Raw genomic sequence first — 22137 nt, 5'->3', positions numbered from 1 at the left:
CTGAGCTGGATCCTCAACTGTTGAACCATCAACATCCAGTGGACCAATCTGATTCATCCCTTTCCTTCTTGAGTTTAAATAGGTAAAGAACTCTTTTCTGTTTTTCTTTGCATCCTTTGCCAAGGATTTCTCATAATCTGCCTTTGCCTGCCTAATCTCCTTTGTGACTTGGTTACAGACCAACTTATATCTATCATAGGCTTCCACGTCACCCATTAATTTGTATGTATCCCATGCATTTTTCTTCCCTGCCATATGTCTCATTAGTTCATCTGACAACCATTTAGGCCTGAACCTTGAACAATATTTCTTGGTTGGTATGTAAAGCCTGGTAGCTTCCAAGATTAGTTCCTTGAATGCTTCCCATTTTGAATTTGCTGTTGGTAACATCATCAGTTGGTCCCACTGTATAGAATTTAAATACTGTCTCAGACCAGCATAGTCTCCTTTACGAAAGCAAAAACCCTTCCCTTTACCTCTGATGGTAGTTACCTCCTTGAGTAAATCCCACTTCAGCACACTGTGATCACTGCCACCCAGTGGTTCATTTATCTGCAGATTCCTAATGCATGAAGAATCACTACTGATAATCAGATCAAGAGTATTACTCCCTCTAGTTGCCTCCCGAACATGCTGGTGTAGAAAACAATCATCCAATAAATCCACAAAAGCCTTGCTAGTGTGTGAGTGACCAACCCACAAATTCCAGTCAATATCTGGGAAATTAAAATCCCCCATTATAAGACTCTCTGATTTACTGGCCCACTCTATTTCCCTGTACAGTATCTTATTATACTCATCAGAGTCATTAGGCCTATAGCACACTCCTACTCTCAATTTTGATTTACCTATGCTTATGTCACACCAAACTGACTCAACACTGCACTGTCCAGCAATGTCAACTGGCTTCACTTCCTTGGATTTTATGTGTTTTTTAACTAATAGCATAACCCCTCCTCCCTTCCTATCCTGTCTATCCTTCCTGTAGACGTTGTACTCCCCAAATTCCAGTTCTGCATTCCTTATATCTGTGTGACACCACGTCTCTGATATCCCAACAATATCTGCCTTTGATGTTTTGAGTAATACCTCAAATTCATCAAATTTATTTACTAAACTCCTAGCATTAGTGTACACGCAAGTATACATGCACCTGTTTCTATTCTTAGCTACCCTAACACAACCCATGTGTTTACTTGTACCGCAATGACTTCCAGCAGTCTCTGAAATATCCTGCATCTTGTTTTTCAGGCTTCTGCTCATTCCAATAGAAGCAGTGCAAGAATCTCTTTCACCTCTGCCCGTGGCTACTGTTAATCCATTAGTCTTTGTCTCCCCCCTATTAACCTCTCCCCCTATTAACTAGCTAGTCATTATGCAAAAAAAAATTGAGAAATACCTGCTTTAAGTTCTGTGCTATTTAACTTGTGCTTGTTTGAGACCATAAAAAATTGTGAATTTGACACTTGCAGTTCATGGCTTTTAAGATTTTTGTAGGGTTATTTTGGTTTTTATTTGATCTTTTATAAATTTTTCCGGGAGGTATTACTAAACTTTGTTCTTAAGAACCATACTGGAATAATTTCTTTGTTGTGAATTAAATTCCAGCCCTAAGGAAAGTAAAAAAAAATCACCGCTCAAAAGAAACTATTTCTCTAGAATCAAAGATACAAAAAGGATTGTATTTAATAAAAAGGATTAAAAAAGGGGAAAAGGTATCATACAGAGCAGATTTGGTGGAAATGGCTTGCAGGTAAACCAAATCTATTCAGAGGATGATAGCACCGATGAAAATTCTGAAGTTCCAAATTTCATGCTAAAAAGCATACGAGAAGGCATAAACCTAGACGAGCAATTATAATCTTATTTTTTGAATGCAGATCCTTCTACTGAAAGGAACACAAAGTTTAAAAGGGAGCTTCGAAAATGCTTAGCTCCATTCCATGAAACTTACAAAGATCTACCAAGCAAAAGCAAACAAACCCAGATTACTGAATTTTTAAAGAGAGCAGAAGATACACAAAATCAAGATGTTGCAGAGGAAAGTTCAGAAGATGAAGTTATTCTACAATAGAGAATACGTTCTCATTTGTGCTTAGCAGTGATGAAGAGGAAGAAAATTAAATGAATGTATATTATCTGACATATTATGCATCACTTTGTAAGACTGTTCAGTTATTACTATTTTTAAAAAAAATTAAGTTTTGCATAGTTATAAAAAAAACAGGTGTATTTTTGTTAGCTTTTGGAATGTAACCCACCTTTTTCGTACTGGTTCTTAGTCCCATATATCATGATTTCGCACTACACAAGATTTTATAGGAACCTAAACACCGTGTTATATGAGGGTTACCTGTATTTTGAATTAGGAGTATACTACTGCTTGACCTTTTACTAGTAACTGCAGTGCTTTTTAATTTTATTATTATTTTTAATAATAAATCAGAATTTTGTAAATGTGCTTTTTAGCCACTAAAAATACTCATTGGTTTTAATGAAAAAAGTTTAATTATGGTTAAAATTTTATAAAAATATAGTAATATGAAATAGAAATTGAAACCATTAATTTGCTAAATTAAGTTCATCGAGGCATTCGATGCACAAAACTTCAGCATTGCTCTAACAACAAAACAGTTAAAATTCATGAAAGTAACATTTAGCAATGAATGAGAAAAAAAATAAAATAAATAAGAAAATAATAATTGCTATTAATTCTGTCCGTATATGTAAACAGTGTTATAAATACAAAATTATTCATCTTTATCCTCAAGGTTCCTTGAACATTCAATGCATGATCCAAATGCAAAAATGTGTCATTTCATTTGTCCATCTGTTGGAGTGATCATTTTTATTTTTCTTATGAAGTCTTCTTTGCATATTACCTTCTGTACATGTATTATTACTAAGAAATATCACTTGTGAATTCATGCCAGCTAAATTCATTAACCCTACGGTTGGAGTGTCTCCCAGAAAGTATGACAGAGCCATTTTTTTCTAATTTAAACAAAATCTGTATGTGTGACATCAATGTCAATTTTTGTGAATTCCTCAATTATTGGTTATTTCTAATCGATTAGCATCATTAATTATTTTGTTATTGAAGAAGTTTTGCCATAAAAATTAAAACCTAGTTTTTTTTTAAGATTATTCATGTTTATCAATTATCTCATGTTAAAAAAAATCAAGAATTTAAAATTAGTTGCATCTGTCATATCCGATTACCAAAGTGTTGTACCATCATGTTTGATCCATGTATCTCCCAATGGAAGCACTGGTTTGCTTAAAATGTTTACATCTCTCAGTGGACCACTGAGAGATGTAAACTGAGAGATTAATATAAAAAATACATTATTTGCAATTACATTCATAATAGATTGAAAATAAGGGTGGCATCAAAAAATTAACAATTTAAAATTTTTTTCATGCCAATTTATTGTAAAGTTATAAAATGTCATACCTGATCCCAAGGTATGCCTGTCAATTGGAAGGAAATATACACACCTGCCAAAGGGTTAAGGAATAAAAAATCACCATGAACTAGCATATAATATTCCAGCTGACATCATACGTAGCACACAACTCATCCCACTATGTTAAGCCCTGTCTCTTTTTGTTCAATTGTAAAATGCAATGCTCTCTGACGTTATTTTTTTCTCCTGTTGGAAAATCAATTTTTACCACTTGTGATGTACAACAGATATCAGAGTAACACTCTGCCTTTTTTTTTTTTTGGAAACATAACACTATTATGACAAGAAAGAACAATAGATTCAAGAGTAAATTCATTAGATTGGAATATCAGAATAACTGATATCTCAATCTAAAAATATGAAAAAATTGAATCTGTCAAATAAAGAACAGAAAAAAAAAAAAAAAAAAGCAGGAGTGGCATCCTATATACCAAATGAATGTAATGAGAATATATAATAAATGTAATGTTCAACTATAAGTGCAACTGGAATGGACAAACAAATAACGTCTTATTATGGATAACTTTTAACTATCAGGTAATAGATTTAGATTTCTGGATAAAATATGTTTAGTAACAGCAACCCAACCAGGTTTACGTTCACTGTTCAAAGTGAAACAATTATATGTCTAAAATAAATTTATGACAGTAACTTTATGACCTGGCCTCATATAATATGTAGGAAAATATGCTAATCCAGAGAGAAGGTTCAGGTACAACCTATTATACGTTATTAAAAATATCAGAGACATCGTGTCACTCAGATATAAGGGATTGAGAATTTGAATATGGGGAATACAATGTGTACAGAAAGGACACACAGGACTGGAGTTGAGGGGGGTTAGGTTATGCTCTTAGTTAAGAAACAAAATCCAAGGCAGTGCATCCAGTATATGTGGGTAACCAGTACAATGTTGAATCAGTTTAGTATGACATAAGCACTGGGAAAACAAAAATGAGAGGAGCGTGTTATAGGCCTAATGGCTGTAACAAGTACAACCAACTGCACATAACACATAGAGTGGGCCAATAAATAACAATGTCTTATAATGGGGGACTATAACTTTCCAGATATTGAACAGATCCTGTGGACTGGTCACTCACTCAGTAGCAAGACTTTTGTGGATTTACTGGATGATTGTTTCAACGCCAGCATGTTAGACAGGCAACAAGGAAAGCAATGTCCTTGATATGATTATCAGAAGCAACCCTTCATGCATTTAGAATTAGCAGATAAAAAAACCACTAAGTGGCAATGATCACAGTATAATGAGTGCGATTTACTTAAAAGATGAAGGAGTTTAATTATGCATGGGTAATGCACACAAATCAATGCTACTACCAAGGTAGCCTTAATGCATCGTTTTAATTGTATCTCCTATTGTGAACACCTTCACAACGAATTGCCACGGTATCGCACTACCCCGAATAAGTAATGCTTCATCTATGGAGAAGACTATTGTTACTTATTTTTCTCCATAGGTGAAGAGGTACTTATAATATGAGATACAATTAAAAAGATGCATTAAAACTACCTTGGTAATAGTAATGATGTGTGTGCATTACCCATGCATAATTAAATTCCTTCATACTCTTAGGCATTCAGCCAAGAAATATATTTTAGATTTTATTTAAAAGATGTAATTACTGTTATAGGTAAGGGAAAGGGCTCTTGCTTTCATAAAGGCAACTACACTGATCTCAAGCAGTTTTTAACTTCTATGCAATGAGTTCAACTAATGATGTCACCAACAGCAAATTCTAAATGGGAGGCATTCAGGCAAGTAACTGTAGAAGCTACTAGGCTTACCAACTATGAAATGCCATTCCAGACTTAGACCTAAATGGACATCAGATGAACTGATGAAACTTTCAACAGAGAAGAAAAATTCACCGCATGTATATAAATTATCAGGTGATACAGATGCCTACAGTAGATATAATCTAGTCTGCAATTATGTCACAAAGAAAGGAGGTTGGGCGTGCGAGGCAGATTATGAGAAGTCACTGGCAACTTGTGTAAACACTAGAAGGAAGGGGATGAGTCACATTAGTCCAGTAGATATGAATGATTTAACATATGAATGAACTGATGATCCTGTTCAGGTTGCTGACAAACAGAATAGTTATTTTGCATTAGTGTTCACCCATGAGGAATTTTATTGGGATGGGGATGCCTGAAGGGTGTCACATTCTAACAGGAAGCTGAATGAATGATTTCACAATAACTGAGAGGAAAGTGGAGAAGAAATTGATGAAGCTAAATGTAAAAAAAAAAAAAAAAGGTGAGGAAGGTGGAGGTCAGTGGTTTGAATGGGTTTAATTAGACAAATTATTTGGGGGGGGGGAGTAAAGTAGATGATACAAATCTTTTTAGGCTGATGCTGTATAAGCTTGTTTTCTTGAATCATTTTTCTCTATCAGATGTGATCTGTCCAATTATATTAAGGCAGGTAGCAGAAGAGATAAGCAAACTTTTAGCAATGATTATGAAAGCATCCATGGATACAGGAGAAGTCCCTGTGGACTGGAGATGTGCAAATTTATCACCAATTCATAAAGAAAGGATATCAAAAGATGATGAGTTATTACAGACCAGACACATTGACTTCTGTTCCAGAGAATATAATGGAGTCATGGGTGGAGAAGTAATGCAGGATCATCTAGATAGGAATGCGGTTATACAGCAACTCCCTGATTTACGTAGGGTTGCGTTCCTTGAAACTCTACGTAAGTCGGACTTTCCCCCATGCTTGTGCAGCACTCACAACTGTGCTCACTGAATTGACTGATCCAAAAAAGAAAGAAATGTTTGACAAACATGTAAATAGAATTATTTATTGTATTTATTCAATTTTTTATCTCATGTGCAGGAAAAATTACAAAATTGTGCAATTTAAAAAATTTCAAAATAAGAGGGGAGACAGGCATAATGTCAGTAAGTTTTACCTCTCGAGCATTGTTGCCAGAATTGATGTCTTCAGCTGATAAGTGAGCTGCTGCGGAGGTTGAGGGCTGTGGAGATTTAGATGGGGTCGGCCACTCAACCTTATGAAAGAATATATTAATGGATGACTGGATGGTGGCTTTTTCCTTTTTGTCATAGAATTCTTTGTAGCAAGTAAGCATATCATTTACCCCTCTGTTAACTTTTAAGAATCGCTCACTGTAAGGATCCATTTTCTCAAACCTCGCCATTGCCAATGCAATTTCACGAAATGCCATCGCCATCTCTCCGGTGGCAATGGCAAGCATCTCGGCTCCTCATTTGGTTCACCTTGAGCTTAGTCAGAATTTTCTTCTTTCACTATTGCTGCCTGCAAGTCAATAAGTTCTTCGTTATTCCTTCTCTTCTTCCTCTATTAACTCCTCCACGTCTTTGGCATCAACCTCCAACTGGAGTAGCTCCGCAACCTTTACAATCTTATCTGTAACCTCTTTATATGATTCATTTTTTTCAAATCCTTCAAAGCCTTTTACATGCCACGGGCATATTTTCTTCCATGCACAACTTAAACAACTTTAGTAATTTCCACCCAGGTGTTATTAATGTTTAAGATGGCATGATAAATATTGAAAGATTTTCAAAAGTCTCTTAACGTAAAATTTTTCTCATCGTCTACTGCAGACAATGCCTGAGCAAATGTTGTGCGTAAATAGTATGCTTTTCAATTCGAAATAACACCATGATCCATACGTTGGATGAGTGAAGTTGTGTTTGGCGGTAGAAATATGACTCTCACATTCAAATTGAAATCATCTAGATGCGTAGGATATTCAGGAGCATTATCTAATACAGGTGACCCCCGTTTAACGCTGATAATTCGTTCCGGAAAAACAGAGCGCTAAGTGAATCCAAGGTAAGCGAGCGTCGCATTCCCATAAGGTAACATGTATTTGTGAGTTGCGGTCGGTATCATAGGATATTTCCTAATCAAAAATAAATGGTAGTGAAAACATGCATAAATGTCGGTCAAAATATTTAATATTCAAATATGTGTACATATAAAATATTCTGCATTACATACATATATAATTATGCGGTAACTACTTATGTATCAAAATTAAACTTAAAACTCCAATTTAAATCATGAATTTAATTGATCTAAATTGATTTTAATTGATTTAATTTAATTGATAAATTTAATCATGAAAAATGTGTCGATTTTGGGTTGTACTTTGGCCCTCTTCCTGGAAAACTAAAAGGGGTATTAATTTTAAATCCCCTGCAGCGTTACCACCCAACAATAAAGTCAACCTATCCTTCGCCACTTGAAACCTGGAAGTTTTTTCCTTCTTTCAATATTAAACTTCTTTCAGGCATTCGTTCCCAAAAAAAGCCCTGCTTCATCTATGTTAAAAACTTGTCGAGAAGTATAACACATAATACCCATCTTCAATAATTTTAACAAGTTCTTTTTTGAAAGTTTCGGCTCCTTGATCTGCACTTGCGGCTTCTCCCTGGATTTTAAATCTATTCAACCAGCCCTTACTAGTTTTAAATGGTTCCACATTTTTTTTTTTTTTTTCTTTTAGGTGAGTTTACTTCAGCTTATGTAGGCTAATCTCTCTCTCTCTCTTTTATTTTTTTTATAATATTTAACTTAATTGAATTCTGCACTGGATATTATCTTCAATAAAATTAGTTAAAGTCTCTCCATTTCAATCCTAATAGCCGGTCCAGCCCAAGTTGCTTGCAGTGGAACAACTATCTTTCCCGCTGCTAAAATTAATTCTTTACTTTTTATAATTGTTCTTACAGCTGAATCTGAGAGTCCTAAATTATGGCACACATCCGCTTGTCATTGACCAGAATTGATTCGCTTCAAAACGTCTAATTTAATTTTCAAATTCAGTCTTTCTTACATTTATAGTCTTCGTACTGCGTCCAGACGTTGTTTTTTCATTCTTATCCGCCATTATTAACTCTTCAAAAATGTAACTGTGTTGGTTGCATTAATTATGATACAATGTTCGATTAAACTGTCCGTTACGCACGATGCCTAATACTGTATTGAGTGATGACTATATTTTGGATAAATGCATATAATGCAAATATTACAAGCGATATACTTGATCATTTTTTAAAATGTTGATCTCGGAACTACGTAAGTAACAAGTCACCGTACTGCAATTAAATTAACGTGCGAGAAAATTTCGGCATGGGAAACATTTTAACGCTGTTTTGATATTCATTTTCAAGCTATCAACTCCATCAAATGAAACGATTTTGTTAAATATGCCAAAAATGCAATCTGTAAAAGAGTATTATAGTGATTTGTGACAGTATTATAGTCAGATATGGGTTATAATATAAGAACAGCGTTATAGCAAATCAGCGTAAAGCGAACCGTGTTATAACAAAGGCCTGCTGCAGAAGCAAAACCTTGAAAGGAACATCATTGTCTTTACAATAATTTTCAACCTCGGGAATGAAGCAGCATTTAAACCAATCCTGAAAGAGAGATATTGTTATCCATGCTCTCTGGTTCAATCGGAAATGCACGAGGATTTCCCAAATGGTACACAAGCAGTGGTTTTAATCTGTAATCTGCCCCAAACAAGAGTGTGGCCCTATCTTTTGAAGCCTTGAAATGTACGTTCGATGTAGTTGGCAATGTACGTTCGATCCAGCATTTTTTTCCAATACAAAGCAGTCTCGTCAATGTTAAAAATTTGCTGTGTTGAATAGACGCCTTCATCAATAATTTTTTACAACACATCACAAAATTTCTCTGCAGCTGTAGAATCAGCACTGCCGACTTCACCGCATACTTTAATGTTATGGAAACCAGTGCGATGCTTGAACCTATTAAACCACCCATTGCTTGCCATGAACTTCAGTTGGGATTTGCCGTATTCATCCTTAATGTCTTCATAAACACATCTTGCTTTTGCTTGAATGGTCATTAGACTAAGGGACACTCGCTTCTGAATCTGACTTTCCATCCGTATTATTAATAGCTTTTCCATCTTTGATATAGCACCTGAACACTGTTTTGTGATCACTGATAATCTTAAGTGCGTTGATCCTTTGACATGTTATTTTATACGTGCACTGTCCTTTAAAATAGTATTCACTGTTGAAGCAGCGAGACCTAATTCTCTTGTAATAGATGACAAACTTTGTCCTGCTTCATACTTCTTAATTAATCATCTTCATTTCTAAATCAATTTTGTTTTGTTTCCTGGCACTACCACCACTTTAACTTTCCGTTTGTCGCTTTCCCTTCACCATTGTAATATGTAAATAGGAATGAAGAGAAGTTTCTGAAAATTTGTTTTTTTATATCATTGAAGATTTCAGTGAAGGGGAACACATTTCACCATAACATAAAAAACCACACAATTGCAGTTATCGGTATCATTGCAAATGCAATAAGATCGAATTTACTACTCATTTATAATTAGATGCACTAACAGAAAAGTGCCAATAAACAGGAAAGTGCAAATTGTTTTTATTGTTTTATGGTCGTCACCTCCAGAAACATGCTTTACAAAAATATCACAAAAGCATTCAAAATTGAATATGAATTTTACATCATATTCTTATAATGGGAACATATGATAACGAGGAAAGTGTAGTGCAATTTCCATTATAAATATGACCTTTTAGAGAGATAAATAGCCTAGTAATATAGCGAAATTTTCAACTTCCAAGGACTTGGATCAAATTACAAAAAAAAAAAAAAAAAAGTCATTGAGTTCACATTATGATATTTTCACAATACTTCCATTTATCCCTACAGAGGCAAAATACGTTTCCATAATTTTTTTCAGTTTGTAATGGCCACCAAAAAAAGTTGAATTTGCGTAAGTCGGGGAGTTCCTGTACTGCAGTCACAGCATGTATTTGTTAAGGGGGCGATCTTTTCTGATCAATCCAATTGGATATATGACATTGTAACAAAGAAACTAAATGCAAAAAGTAATTTTAACATCACAGACTGCAGAAAAGCTTTTGAACTTTTGCACCACGTAAAAGACTGTTTATACAAATATTGAAGCAGTATGGAATTAGAGGCAAGATATTGCTATCGATAAAGGGATGGTTCAGTGGGAGAAGACAAAGACTGTTTAACAATGAGTACTACTCTTCTTGGATTAATGTTATTAGTGGAGTTCCCCAGGGTTCCTTGCTGGGCTGATTGTTTTCTATATTTATTAATGATACTGATGAAGGTATATCAAAATTAATGTCCAAAGTTTGCAGATGATACCAAGATTGGCAGGGCATATAATGACAGCAATCACGGTAAGCTACTACAAGATATAGAAAAATTAGGTAGCTAGGCAGAGAAACGTTTGTTTGTTATTTGGTTTTTAGGAGCATTAGCAACTAAGGCCATATTGCTCCGGGATATGCGGTGGTCATTCCCTGACCTTTCTGCATCCTCCATATTTGGTGGTGACGGGCTCGAACCCCGGTCTAATCAAGAAGCGTGTGCTATGCACTGCTGCTCCTTCCCACCTGGCTGCGGAGGCGCCCAGAGAAACGTAAGTGAAGTTTAATATCAACAAATGCAAGGCACTTCACATGGTGAGCCGTAATCTTGAATTAATGTACCAACCTCGTGGTATCATTCAGGAAAGTGGCTAGAACGAGTACAGAGAAGTGCAACAAGATTTGTGAGAGGAACAAAGGGGGTGCGTTTACGAAGAAAGGCAAGTTCTGCAAGTTGCAGCATCTGGAGACCAGGCACCTGCAAGGTGATTTGATCGAAGTGTATAAGGCCTTGAATGATTCGAGCAGGCTCAATGCTGACATGAGACTTCCACTTGCTCAGATTAAGAACCTGAAGGGGCACAGATTCATTCAAATAGAGGAAAGACAGTTGTAGAATAGATGTGCGGAAGTCTGCCTTTAGCCAGTGGATAGTTGATTACTGGAACAGACTTCCATCTGTTGTTGCGGAAGTTGATACCTTAAATAAATTTAAGGATGAACTAGACAAATATCTGCAGTGACCAGATGGGTGAAATTGAAAGGGGTTTTTTTTTTGGCTGATGCTGTATAAGCTTGTTTTCTTCATTCATATGCCACAACTAATGCTAACGCGTCCCCAAATCACAAAGGAGATCAAAGGGTGAAATGAATAATTACAGACCTGTTAGTCTAACTTCTGTTGCAGGGAAAATAATGGAGTCACTGGTTAAGGAAACAATGCAGAATCATCTGGACAAGACTGCAGTTACAGTTCAGCCACAGCATGGGTTTGTTAAGGGCAAGTCTTGTCTGACAAATTTGATTAGATACTATGATGTGGTCACAAAGGAACTGGATGGAAAGAATAATTTTGATATCATATACTTGGATTATAGGAAAGCTTTTGATACTGTAGCACATGGAAGACTACCGTACAAACTGGAGCAATATGGCATTAAGGGCAAGTTGCTACAATGGATAAAAGATTGGTTGAGTGGGAGAAGACAGAGTGGCTATCAATGGACACTGCTCTTCATGGACTAGTGTTAAACTGTGGGGTCCTCCAGGTTTTGATGTTGGGCACATTGTCGTTTTGGGTATTTATCAATGATATTGATAAAGGTATATCAGGGTTAATGTCTAAGTTTGCACACGATACGAAGGTTGGCAGGGTTGCTACTGACAGTATAAAGTACTGCATGCGGGTAGCAGTATCCCCAGATTAATGTATCAACTGGGTGTACTACACTCAGGGTAGTGGCGAAGGAAAAGGATCTGGAGTTAATTGTGCAGTCAGATATGAAGTTTTCTGAGCAGTGCAAAAAAGTCTGCAAGAGGTGTCTTGTGAATGTTATACAGGAATTTTGCTAGGGATAAGGGGATGATTGTCCCCTTGTATAAGGAAATGGTCAGGCCACACCTTGAGTACTGTATACAGGAGGTCCCATTTTAGGAAAGATGTAGAGCTGCTGGAACAAGTGCAGAGAAGGGCAACAAGATTAGTGAGTGGAACAAAGGGTTGGTATTACCAAGAAAGGCTTAAGTTCTGCAAATTGAAGCTTCTGGAGACTAGGTACCTGCAGGCTGATCTAATTGAGGTATATAATGCCTTGAATGGATTGAATAAGCTCGATGCTAAAGGGAGTCTTCCTCTCTTGCTCAGATTTCTCACCTGAGGGGGCATAAATTCAAATTGAGGAAAGACCATTGTAGAATAGATGTGTGGAAATTCGCCTTTAGCCAGTGGGTGGTTGATAGTTGGAACAAACTTCCATCTGTTGTAGTGGAGGTCAGCAACGCAACTTAAATAACTTCAAGGCAGCACTAGACAAACATTTGGAGTTGAATGGATGGGTGAAATGGGAAGGGTTTTTTTTTTTTTTCGGCTGATGCTATAAGCTTGCTTTCTTGCATCATATGCCTCTACTAATGTTAATGTACCAACCTCGTGGTATCATTCAGGAAAGTGGAGAATACAAGACTTGAGGTAATTGTGCACTCAGATGTTAAGTTTTCTGAGCAGTCCAGACAGGCTGCCAGAACAGCTCATGAGATCTTTTCAATGATATAAAGGAATTTTGCCTGCATTGACAAGGAGGTGATTATCCCATTGTATAATGGCAATGGTCAGGCAACAGTAACAAAAGCTTTCCTAAAATCCAAGTACATGATATCAAAGTTATTTTTTGCATCTAGTTCCTTTGTGACCACATCACAGTATCTAATCGAATTGGTCAGACAAGACTTCCCCTTAACAAACCCATACTGTGTCTGAACTATAACTGCAGTCTTGTCTAGATGATCCTGCAGGGCTTCTTTAACCAGTGCCTCCATTAATTTCCCCAGAGCAGAAGTTAAACTAACAGGTGTGTAATTAGTTGTGTCACCCTTTGATTCCCCTTTGCAAATTGGGGACACATTTGTCCCTCTCCTGAGTCCAAGGAAGCTCTCATAATTATGGCTACTGGTTTGCTTACTTCTTTTGTTGCCTCCTTTAATATAACAGGATAGATCCCATCCATCCCAGGTGCCTTTCTTATGTTTAATTTCAACAGGTGCCTACTCACAGGTACTGCTATTGTATCGGTGTTTTGGTGTGAATCGTAGAAAATAACCAATAGTGCAGAAGAATAGTAGGGTTTTAATTGTGATAAATAAGTAGTATGAAGGTTTTAATCCCTTGTTGGGCATATACCCCGGGGGATCACATCTGGTGAGTATGGGCTTGGCAAACCCAGGGTCCTGAGCTGGATATCATCATTCTTCTCTTTCTTGATGATGCCCTCTCTCTCTCTCTCTCTCTCTCTCTCTCTCTCACACACACACACACACACACACACACAGGAATTTTTTTTTTTTTTTTTGGCTGGTGCAGCATAAGCCTCAGGCTTCCTTGTACCATATGGCTAATAATAATAATAATAATAATAAATATCTTTCATATTTAGCTACGGATAGAACTAATTGAACAATGTGATTGTTACGATACAGCATCACTTGATAGCATAAGGTATAACTTAAAAACTAGATAGCATAATATGTATCGCTGCATTCACTTATCATAGTATCATCAATTAAATTAATAAAGCAACAAGCACAAAGTAGTGGGAGTGCTGTGGCTCAGGGGAGAACCAAAGAGTGCGATTCTCCTATGCATCACAGCCTAAAAAAAACGTGCAACTTGTAAAATGTTTACGGACTTTCAGGAACAGGACATGATCAAGCAAAGAAGGATGTCTTTGTGCGTGTTAGGTGCAGAGAGTGTCAAGAAATTAGAAATCAACTCAGAATTCTCATGGGCATCTATGAGAATTTGAAGAACAGGCTAGATGCCCTCGAAGGAATTAAAATGGGAGATCCGTCAAGATCTCAGCTGCCCAACTTGATGCCAGAGCTCACTCTTGTGCATCAGGCAACACAGCAGCAACCTTCCGGGCAGAATGCAGAGGTCCCACAGGCGCAAGTTATTAGCATTAGTAGAGGCATATGATGCAAGAAAGCAAGCTTATTCAGCATCAGCCAAAAAAAAAAAAAAAAAAAACCCTCTCCCATTTCACCCCTCCGTTCGTTCGAAATACCTGTCCAGTTGAGCTTTAAATTTGTTTAGGCTATCAACTTCAACAACAAGTGATGGAAGTCGGTTCCACCAACCAACCACCCGCTGGCCAAAGGCAAATTTCCGCACATCTATCTGACATCCGTCCTTCCTCAATTTGAATTTATGCCCTCTGAGGTGATTATTCTGAGAAAGATGAAGAATCCCATTGGCATTGAGCATGCTCAAACCATTCAAAGCCTTATACACCTCTATCAGATCACCTCGCCGGTGCCTAGTCTCCAGACTCTGTAATTTGCAAAACTTAAGCCTTTCTTCGTAAGAGCAACCCTTTGTTCCATTTAGTAATCTTGTTGCCCTTCTCTGTACCCGTTCCAGCAGCTCTACATCCTTCTTGAAATGAGGCCTCCAGACCTGTATAAAGTACTCAAGATGTGGCCTAACCATTGCCTTATACAAGGGAATAATCACCTCCTTATCCCTGCTAGAAAAATTCCTCTTTATCATTGACAAGACACCATGAGCTACTCTTGCAGCTCGTCTGCACTGCTCAGAGAACTTCATATCTGCCTGCACAATTACCCCCAGGTCCTTTTCATTCTCCACCACTGTCAGTGTAGTACCGCAGAGTTGATACATTGCTCTGGGGTTACTGTTACCCATATGTAGTACTTTACATTTGTCAATGTTAAACTTCATTTGCCACCTCTCAGCCCATCTGTTCAACCTTTCCAGATCCTGTTGCAGCAGCATAGCGTCAGTAGTGTCCTGAACGACCCTGCCAACCTTTGTATCATCTGCAAACTTAGACATTAAACTTGATATCCCATCATCAATATCATTCATAAACACCGAAAACAACAATGGACCCAACACTGAACCTTGAGGAACTCCACTAATAACATTAGTCCACGTTGAGCAGTGTCCATTGATTACCACTCTCTGTCTTCTGCCACTCAACCATCCCCTTATCCATAGCAGCAATTTGCCTCCAATGCCACACTGCTCCAATTTGTGCAGCAGTCTACCATGTGCAACAGTATCAAAAGCCTTTCTAAGATCCAAATATATAATATCAAAGTTATTCCCTGCATCCAGTTCTTTTGTGACTACATCATAGTATCCAATCAAATTGGTCAGGCAAGACCTGCCCTTAACAAAACCATGCTGCGTCTGAGCTATAACTGAATTCTTGTCTAGATGATCCTGCAGTGCTTCTTTAACCAGTGCCTCCATTAATTTACCTGGAACAGAAGTTAAACTAACAGGTCTATAATTACTTGTGTCAGCCTTTGATCCTCCTTTGTGAATTGGGGTTACATTTGCACATCTCCAGTCTATGGGTACCTCCCCTGAGTCCAAAGAAGCTCTCATAATTATGGCTAGGGGTTTGCATACTTCCTTTGCTGCCTCCTTTAATATAACTGGATAGATCCCATCCACCCCAGGTGCCTTTTTTATGTTTATCCTCAACAATCTCTCCTCCACTTTCCTCTCAGTTATTACAAAATCATCCAGCTCACTGCCAATGTTTACTTTACCTACATCATTCTCCTTCCTGAATAACTCCTCATGCGTGAATGTAGATGCAAAATACTCGTTTAGATTGTTAGCCACCTGAGCAGGATCCTCAACTGTTGAACCATCAATATCCAGTGGACCAATCTGATTCATCCCTTTCCTTCTCGAGTTCAAGTATGTAAAGAACTCCTTTCTGTTTTTCTTTGCATCCTTTGCCAAGGATTTTTTGTAGTCTGCCTTTGCCTGCCTAATCTCCTTTGTGACTTGGTTACAGACCAACTTATATCTATCATAGGCTTCCATGTCACCCATTAATTTGTATGTATCCCATGCATTTTTCTTCTCTGCCACATGTCTCATTAGTCCATCTGACAACCATTTAGGCCTAAACCTTGAACAATATTTCTTAGTTGGTATGTAAAGCCTGGTAGCCACCAAGATTAGTTCCTTGAATGCTTCCCATTTTGAGTTTGCTGTTGGTAACATCATCAGTTGGTCCCACTGTATAGAATTTAAATACTGTCTCAGACCATCATAGTCGCCTTTACGAAAACAAAAACCCTTCCCTTTACCTCTGATGGTAGTTACCTCCTTGAGTAAATCCCACTTCAACACACTGTGATCACTGCCACCTAGTGGTTCATTTATCTGCAGGTTCTTAATGCATGAAGAATCACTACTGATAATCAGATCAAGAGTATTGCTCCCTCTTGTTGCCTCACGAACATGCTGATGTAGAAAACAATCATCCAATAAATCCACAAAAGCCTTGCTAGTGTGCGAGTGACCAACCCACAAATTCCAGTCAATATCTGGGAAATTAAAATCCCCCATTATAAGACTCTCTGATTTACTGGCCCACTCTATTTCCCTGTACAATATATTATTATACTCATCAGAGTCATTAGGCCTATAGCACACTCCTACTCTCAAATTTGATTTCCCTATGCTTATGTCACACCAAACTGACTCGACACTGCCCTGTTCATCGATGTCAACTGGCTTCACTTCCTTTGACTTTATGTGTTTCTTAATTAATAGCATAACCCCTCCTCCCCTCCTGTCCTGTCTATCCTTTCTATATACATTGTATTCCCCAAATTCCAGTTCCGCATTACTTATATCTGTGTGACACCACGTCTCTGATATCCCAACAATATCTGCCTTTGATGTTTTGAGCAATACCTCAAATTCATCAAATTTATTTACCAAACTCCTAGCATTGGTGTACACGCAGGTATACATGCACCTGTTTCTATTCTTAGCTACCCTAACACAACCCATGTGTTTACTTGTAACGCAATGACTACCAGCAGTCTCTGAAATATCCTGCATCTTGTTTTTCAGACTTCTGCTCATTTGAATTGTCGGTGACTCTATTGTCAGGAAGATGGTAAATATATTATGCAAAAAGGCTAGGTGGAATAGAACCAGGGTATGTCTGCCAGAGGTAAAAGTTGGCATTGTACGGCAGATATCACTTTTAAGGGCACAAAGGGTGAAATTATGTCCTTATGCAAAAATCCTTCCCTTTACCCCTGATAGTAGTTACATCTTTGAGTAAATGCCACATCAACACAATATGATCACTGCCACCTAGTGGTTACTTTATCTGCAGATTCATAATTCATGAGCAATCACTGCTGATAATCATATCATTAGCATTAGATATGATTATCAGCATATGATGCAAGAAAGCAAGCTTATGCAGCATCAGCCAAAAAAAAAAAATCCCCATTCTCTCCATCCATTCACTCCATATGTTTGTCTAGTTCAGCCTTAAATTTATTTAAGCTATCAACTTCTTTAACGACAGATGGAAGTCTGTTCCAGGAATCAACTACCCGCTGGCTAAAGACAAATTTCTACACATCTATTCTACAACTATCTTTCCTCAATTTGAATGAATCTATGCCCCCTCAGGTTCTTAATCTGAGCAAGCGGAAGTATCATGTCAGCACTGACCCTGCTCAAACCATTCAAGGCCTTATACACCTCAATCAGATCACCTCACAGGTGCCTACTCTCCAGATGCTGCAACTTGCTGAACGTAAGCCTTTCCTTTTCTTAGTAAGAGCACCCCTTTGTTCCTCCCACCAATCGTGTTGCCCTTCTCTGTACTTGTTCTAGCAACTCTACATCCTTCCTAAAATGAGGCCTCCAGTCCTCATTTTAGGAATTTTGATTGGATATTATGATGTGGTTACAAAGGAACTGGATGCAAAGAAATAATTTTGATATCATATACTTGGATTTCAGGAAAGCTTTTGACACTGTTGCGCATGGAAGACTACTATACAAATTGGAGCAGAATGGTATTAAGGGTAAGTTGCTACAATGGGTAAAAGGATGGTTGAGTGGGAGAAGACAGAGGGTGGTAATCAATGGGTGCTGTTCTTCATGGACTAATGTTATTAGTGGAGTCTCACAGGGTTCGGTGTTGGGTCCACTGTTGTTTTGTATATTTATCAATGATATTGATGAAGGTATATCAGGCTTAGTGTCAAAGTTTGCAGATGATACAAAGGTTGGCAGGTTTGTTAACGACAGTAATGGCAGTGTGATACTGCAACAGGATCTAGAATATTTGGGCAGAAGGGCAGAGAAGTGGCAACTGACGTTTTAATATTGACAAATGCAAAGTACTGCATATGGGTAGAAACGTACCAACTGTGTGGTACTACACTTAAGGTGGTAGAAAATGAAAAAGATCTGGGAGTAATTGTGTAGTCAGTATGAGTTTTTCTGAGCAATGCAGTATATCATTGACAAAACCCCATGATCTGTCCTGGCAGGTCATGGGGTTTTGTCAATGATATACAGGAATTTTTCTAGAAGGGAAAAGGAGGTGATTGTCCCTCTGTATAAGGCAATGGTCATGCCACACCTTGAGTACTGCGTACAGGTCTGGAGTCCTCATTTTAGGAAGGATGTAGATTTGCTTGATCGTGTACAGAGAAGGGCAACAAGACTGGTGAGGGGAATGAAGGGATCCTCTTACCTAGAGAGGCTTAAGTTCTGCAAATTGCAGCGGCTGGAGACTAGGCACCTTCGAGGTGGTGATTGAGATGTATAAGGCCTTGAATGGGTTGAGCACGCTGAATTCTGTTGGGATTCTTCCACTTGTTCAGATTAAGAACCTAAGGGGACATAAATTCAAATTGAGGAAAGACAGATGTAGAACAGATGTGCGGAAATTTGCCTTTAGCCAGCGGGTGGTTAATTGCTGGAACATAGTTCCCTCTGTCGTTGTGGAAGTTGATAGATTAAATAAATTTAAGGAGGAACTGGACAAACATTTAGATGGAATTGTTTTGTAAATTTTTTTTTTTTTTTTTTTGGCTGATGCTGCATAAGCTCATACACTTCCTTTCTTGCATCACATGCCACTACTACTACTACTACCTGTACGCAGTAGTCAAAGAGTGGCCTCACCATTGCCTTATACAAAGGGATGATCACCTTGTCTCTGCTAACAAAATTCCTATATATCATTGACAAAACTCCATGACCTGCTCTGGCAGCCCCTCTAGTTGCCTCTCATTCATGCTGCTGTCGAAAATAATCGTCCAATAAATCAATGAAATCCTTGCTAGTGTGAGTGACCAATCCACAAGTTCCAGTCAATATCTGGGAAGTTAAAATCCCCCATTATAAGACAATCTAATTTACTGGCTCACTTTATTTCTGTACAATTGTTTACTGTACTCATCAGAGATTCATTAGGCCTATAGTGCACTGCTACTCTCAATTTTGCCTTCCCAGTGCTTATGTCACACCAAACTGATGCAACATTGCACTGTCTACCCATATCAACTGGATGCACTTCCTTCGATTTTATGTTTCTTAACTAACAGCATAAACCCTCCTTCCATCCTATCATTTCTGTATACGTTGTACTCCACAAATTCGAATTCTGCATTCCTTATCTCTGTGTGACACCACATCTCTGATATCCTAACAATATCTGCCTTTGAGATTTTGACCAGCACCTGAAATTCATCAAATTTATTTACTAAACTCGTAGCATTAGTGTACATGCAAGTATGAATGCACCTGTTCTTATTCTTAGTTACCCTAACACAGCCCATGTATTTACTTGTTCCGCAATGACTCTCAGCAGTCTTTGAAACTGCAGCACCATGTTTTCCAGGCTGCTGCTCATTCCAATAGAAGCAGTGCAAGAATCATTTTCACCTCTCCGAGTGGCTACTGTTAATGTTTTTGTCTGTGTATCCCCCTAAGCTAGCATTTTCCGATCCACCTAACTCTGCCTTCATAGAATCAGCAAGTTTTTTTGCATCCTTTCTATTTAAGTGTATCCCATCCCTGTAGATGCAGTCGCTCCTGTTAACAATTTGTTTATTTGTATATATTATATATACTTGTATATAATTATTCTGTTTGCTATCTGTTTAATTAGTGGTTATTCTTCCAGTTAGCTATTTAACTGTTAATATATTATTATTTTTTTTTTTTTTCTCACTAAGGTATCTTGGCCTATGTTTAGGTCCTGCTGTTATAGACAAATAGCAATCAGAAACAGATAGCATCTGCTGATCATTTGGATGAATTGAATGGGGTTCACCCCTGATAACGTACCATTCAGTGTATCCTTTTACTAATAATTAACAATTTTATTAATCTTATTATTACTTTTTTAGTGGTTTCTCTTTGGTTATAGCTCAAGATTTTGCACCCTTGCCTTTTTCTTGTAGTATTATTAACTAGCTGATTTCTTATGTGGGGCAGTAATATGTGATGTTGGCATTCTTGGCTTCCACTCTTCTCTCATATGTTTACACTTTATAATCATATATATAAAGTTCTCCATATTTTCTTATATTATATGTGATGTAATGTTTAATCAGTGGTTCAATGCAATCAATTAATCAATTCTGTTAAATTTAAATTTACTCTAGAGAATATTATTTGGATTTACATACTTTTCTTCATATTCTGAACTGGTTTTCTTAAATGATGTATGTGAGGCATAGAGAAAATTTTGAAAGATTACAAAAATACAAGATTTTATTCGTTCTCTACAATAAGTTAGTTCTCTACAATAAGTAGATATTTCAACTTCAGTTTTGGAAACATTTTGGCTTATGACTGAGCACTTATCTAATCTGGATATCAGGAAACGAGACGTTATGATATGACCACAGATTAATCTAAAAAGTCATCAAACACATAACTTTTGCTGATAGGGTTATGCATACGGTTAAAGTCTGATTGCCAATTATATGATGTCAAATACATTGTGCTCTAAACACACACATATATATATATATATAAATATATACAAGCTAACTGTATATATAGCTTCATTTTTTTCCTGTTACACAATAATATTACTCTACATAAACAAATTGAATACTGTTATTCCATACATATACGGATTAATGCATTATATCTCCTAACGAGAGAAAAAGTACTACATAACATATTAATTTTAAAAAATCGACAAAAATGTTGCATACAGCCTTTTTCTTTTATCGGTGAACGAAAACAGCAATAATATAAGCGAAATTTTTTTAGACATCATATTTCTACTTTAAATGTAAATATGATGATTACTTAAATACTTACAATTTTAGTCAATGTTTCATCAGTTTAATAAATATATTTGATTTTTATTCTATAACAGAATACATTACTTCTCTACAGAAAAACAGTCAAACGTGATATATTTCGCAAAAGAACACTTACTAACCTACCAACATCAACTATACATACCTTTAATGTTAGCATACACATCATAGAATAGTAGCATAAACGCCACCTCTGGAACAGCAAAACACAAAATTATTTATTGCCACATCATCTCGTGACTTGTGATAGCATTTCAAAACAAATAATATAATGACCTTAGGAATCTCCAAGTCAACGTAAATACATTGGTGTCCAAAAGTCATGAAATTTGAATGTATGGAGATTAAGAAACCTCTGCCCACTGTGTTTTTGTTTATTAATGTAAACTATTTATTCATAACTCCATAATTAGTTCAAATAAATAAATAAAAACGTCAACACTGTTACAAATATATATTGTGCATTCAATTTTTTTTTTTAAATTAAACACACTAATCTAATTTTAATTAGCGTTCAAACCGCTTAAGAAATAAATGCTTTCTAAGACATGTTATCAAAGCAGGAAATTTT

General features: G+C 37.0%; 1 protein-coding gene across 1 annotated transcript in view; it reads right to left on the bottom strand.

Moving 5' to 3' along the window:
• Positions 1–21674, bottom strand: part of LOC150088966 (rab5 GDP/GTP exchange factor-like) — a 55499-nt gene extending 33825 nt beyond the window's left edge. The window contains exon 1 of the mRNA XM_090370972.1: positions 21565–21674. The gene's annotated coding sequence lies outside the window, so the exon portion shown is untranslated. The remainder of the gene's footprint in view (positions 1–21564) is intronic.
• Between the last annotated feature and the right edge of the window lie 463 nt (positions 21675–22137).

Source organism: Mastigoproctus giganteus, chromosome 3 (genome assembly GCF_048544385.1).
Source record: "Mastigoproctus giganteus isolate SK-2022 chromosome 3, ASM4854438v1, whole genome shotgun sequence".
Taxonomy (NCBI): Eukaryota; Metazoa; Arthropoda; class Arachnida; order Uropygi; family Thelyphonidae; genus Mastigoproctus; species Mastigoproctus giganteus.
This window is presented reverse-complemented; position numbering and strand designations above follow the sequence as displayed.